The sequence below is a fragment of the Ornithorhynchus anatinus genome, chromosome 10, assembly GCF_004115215.2.
Source record: "Ornithorhynchus anatinus isolate Pmale09 chromosome 10, mOrnAna1.pri.v4, whole genome shotgun sequence".
Lineage (NCBI taxonomy): Eukaryota > Metazoa > Chordata > Mammalia > Monotremata > Ornithorhynchidae > Ornithorhynchus > Ornithorhynchus anatinus.
The window spans coordinates 56,301,430-56,305,797 of record NC_041737.1 but is presented as its reverse complement, the minus strand read 5'-3'; positions in this window follow the sequence as shown (position 1 = coordinate 56,305,797).

The window sequence follows — 4,368 nt, the reverse complement described above, 5'->3', positions numbered from 1 at the left end:
CCTCTCCCCCCAACTCCCTTGTCCATCCCCCCCCCCCAGCTTCCCTCCCCACCCCAGAGAACTAATTATAACCAACCAGGTATCCCCATCTCGCTCTACCATGGAAAGAAGCCGTGTGGCCTAATGGAAAGAGCCTGGGCCTGGGAGTCAGAGGACCTGGGGTCTAATCCCAGCTCTGCCACTTGTCTGGTGTGTGACCTTGGGCAAGTCCCTTAATTTCTCTGTGCCTCAGTTACCCCCATCTGTAAAATGGAGATTAGGACCGTGAGCCCTATTTGGGACAAGGACAGTGTCTAACCTGATTATTTTCTATCTACCTCGGGACTTCGTATAGCGCCTGGCACCTAAGCAAGCACTTAACAAATACCATAAAAACCCTCTACTCCTCTCTAGACTGTTAGCTTGCGAGCAGGGAATGTGTCTATTATATTGTACTCTGGCAAGTGCTTAGTACGGTACTCTGCGGGGTCTTCCCAGACTAAGCCCCCTTAACCTCAGCTCCTCCAGGCTTCCACCTCAACTTTCTCCCTTTGCTCTTCCTCCCCCCCACCCCTCCTCGCCCCACTGTACTTATGTATATGTGTATATATCTCTAATTCTATTTATTTACATTGATACCTGTTTACTTGTTTTGACTCTGGCTCCCTGCTCCAGGACTGTAAGCCCGTTGTGGGCAGAGACTGTTTCTCTTTCCTGCTGAATTGTACTTTCCAAGCAGTTAGGACAGTGCTCTGCCCCCAGTGAGTGCTCAATAAGTGCGATTGAATGAACGAATGAATGATTGATCTACTCCTGGTTGTGAATTCTAATTCATCCACACCTACAGGAGGATAAACTACCCCCATGCATTCCTTCAATCGTATCTACTGAGCGCTTCCTTTGTGCAAAGGACTGTGCTACAATATACTCAGCCACATTCCCTGCCCACAACGAGAGACATGAAGACAAACGAACGCGTACACATACTTCGTTCTCTCCCCCGGCCCTCCAACTGGGGTGGGCCCCCCAAATGAGCAGAAAGCAGGCGGCGAGGTGGGTGACAGCCGCATTTTATTCTCCTTTTTCGGTCCCCGGGGTCAGGCCAGCCGGGGCGGTGGAGGACAGCGAGGGGGCGGCAGACATCATGCATCAAGCGATGGTGGAGGGGGATGGGGAGGGGTCACGACCCCAACCCTGGGGGTCGCAGGGGGTGGGGAAGGGGGAAGGGGATGGGCCTGGGGGTGATGCCTGCACCATCCTGATCATCCAGTACAAAACGTCTCGTACAAAAGAACTCAGCCGGGGGGGCTGGGGGCTGCGGGGTCGGGCCAGGGGAAGCAGGAGGGGGGACAGGTGGGAGGCAGGAGACCCCTCGTCTCCAGCGCCCACCAGGCCCTGCACTAACCGCCCGCAGCCACGCGGGGGCAGCGCACTCTTGGGATAAAATCCCTCTGCGACAAAAAATTCGACGGGTTTCAAGATTTGGGGGTTTTTGGGGTTCGGGCTGGAGGGGAAACGTATCGCGATTGCGGCAGAGAGTGATGGGGAGGAGAGCTGGAAGTGCTGAGAAGGAAGGAGGGGAGGACAGCGGGCAAAATTGGGAGCGGAGGGGTGTGGAGAGACCCAGCCCCCCACCTCCTTAATAATAACAACAATTTCTTCCCCTGGAGTCTCTTCCTGAAGGTCTTATCTCATCCCAAGTCTACGTTGTCTGCTCCCTCTCTGTTCCCCTTCACCTCCCCTCAGCTAAGCCCCCTTTCCCTCTGCTCCCCTCCCTCTCCCTTCCCCTCCCCTCAGCACTGTGCTCATTTGTCTAGATTTTTATGACCCTATTTATTTCGTTAAAACGGTGTCCATCCCCTTGATTCTATTTATCGTGATTAAGTTGTCTTGTTTTTGTCCGTCTGTCTCCCCCGATTAGACTGTAAACCCGTCAATGGGCAGGGATGGTCTCTAGCTGTTGCCGAATTGTCCATTCCAAGCGCTTAGTACAGTGCTCTGCACACAGTAAACGCTCAATAAATACTATTGAATGAATGAATGAACTTTAGACAAGTCGCTCCTCTGTACCTCCGTTACCTCATCCCTAAAATGGGGACTGATGGCGATTACTCTGGTCCTTAGACAAGTCGCCTCACTTCTCTGGGCCTCAGTTACCTCATCTGTAAAATGGGGATTAAGAGTGTGAGCCCCATGTGGGACACGGATTGTGTCCAACCGGATTAGTTTGTACCTTCCCCCGCTTGGCACACAGCGCTTAACTAATACCGTTTTTAAAAAAATTCTGGATGGTGGAGGGGTTTCCGTGGGGAGGGTTACATTCCCCTCGAATCCCCCCACCCAGTCTGGGCCCCTGGTACCCCAGAAACTCTCTCTCTCCCTCCCGCCCCCATGACTCCCACCCCTCTACCCCTGTCCCGGACAGTTAAAGTTGGATTTCCAGCCTTCCTCTCCTCTGATTATAAGAAAAAAAAAAAATCTGACCTGCCTCCCCCGGCCCCACCCCCACCAAAAATGTTTGGGACGGTCCTCCGGGCTCCCCACAATCCCTCCCTCCACTTCTTCTCACCTTGTTTCTTGTAAACCCGCATTCCTGTCCCCTCCCCCTTCCTCCTTCAAAATCTCCTCCAGGTGTTTCCAGAGCTCCTCTTTCACAGCTCTGGCCACTTCCCCCTGCCCTTCCCACCCCCTCGCGTACCCCCAAAACGTGAGGAGAGCGCCCACTAAGAACGAGGAAAATTGGGCCCCCGCCTCCCCGACTATGGCCTTGAGTGCTGAGTGACGTTGGGCCAGTGTACTAGACTCTCTGGGCCTCCTCTTCACCTGGAGACACTCCCCCCCTCCCCCGAGGAAGGAGGAGGTAGGGGCTGTCCAACCACCCTCCCTGAGGGTGACCGTGGTCAGTTGTGAAGGCCAATCCCTCGCCTGAACAGTCTTATCCCCTTCTTCTTTGCCAACTAATGGGTAACTCAAGCCCGCCTCCTCCAGCAAGTCTTCCCAGTTTGGTCTCCATAGGCCCTGGTGGCCCAGATCTCCCCCTTTCCTCCCATCCTGGCCCCCGAACCCCACTTAGGGTCTCTGTGCGTCTGGTGTCCAGGCTCTGGTCAGTGTGGGGTGGTCACTACTTTTGTCCTTCTCGCTCTGAATCTCCTTGTCTATCTGCCAGTTGTCAGCTGTGTGACTGTGGGCAAGTCACTTCACTTCTTTGTGCCTCAGTGACCTCATCTGTAAAATGGGGATTAACTGTGAGCCTCACGGGGGACAACCTGATTACCCTGTATCTACCCCAGCGCTTAGAACAGTGCTCTGCACATAGTAAGCGCTTAACAAATACCAACATTATTATTATTCCCATCATCTCAGAGCTGTGGGGGTGGGACTTGGGGGTCTGGTGGGGACGGGGGGGTACAGGGAGCCAGCTGGGGAGTGAAAAGATCAGGGTGGCCAAGAGAGTGGGAGAGGCAGCCCTAAGGGGGAGGCACCCAGGCGTCCGGGACCCAGCTTAACCCCAGGGCCCTCCTGTGCCTGGTAACTTTCCACTGGCCTGGGAATGATTGGATCCAGCTCCGCCTCGTGGGGCCCCTGGGTGGGGGCTCGAGCTCTGGTTCTGACGCACGGAGGCCTCCGATAAGGCGCTCCCGGGGGTCCCGGCCCCGGCCCCCAGAGCTTATCAGGGTGGAGTTAACCATCCGCACTGGGGAGATGGGGAGATAAATGGGCAGAGGGCGCAGAGCAGGGACCTGTGGCCGGGCCTGCTGGAGATGGGGGGTCTGGGAGAGAGGCAGAGGGTCTCCGCCGCCAGCCATCCCACCCTGTGCCCAGAGTGTGTGGGGAACCCCTTAAGGGAGAGGTCTCAAAGAGCAGGCTGAGGAGCACTGAGTGGGGTTAGAGAGCAGAGGCAGGCAGGTACACTGAGAGCGCAAGGCCTAGGCCATTAGAGGAAAAATGGGTGAGGACAGGGACAGTTTCCCCCAACCCCCAAACGCTCAAAAAACAGTCTACGTCCATCGGGTGGCAAGATCGGGGTTGGGGGCCGACCCCTTGACCCCCTCCCACAAGACCCTCAACTGGGGAGAGATCTCAGGGACCTAGAGCGACCGTGGCCACCTGCCCTGCCTGGGGACAAGACCGTGTCCCCATCGGAGACCCTGGACCCCCTCCCACCCCAATCTCCTCAAGGCAGCAGGGGTTGGGAGGTCGCAGAGAAGGGGGGCAACCAAGGGAGGGCTAAGGGGAGGGGTACTCAATCTCTCCACCCCTCTGCCCCCCGAGCTGCAGAGGGTCTTCAGCGTTGGGTACAAGCCGCGAGGGGGTGCCGGGGTAGTGACCGGAGTTCGGTATCTGCTGGGAAGGCAAGGAGGGAGGTAGGTGAGAACTTGGTGGGGCGGC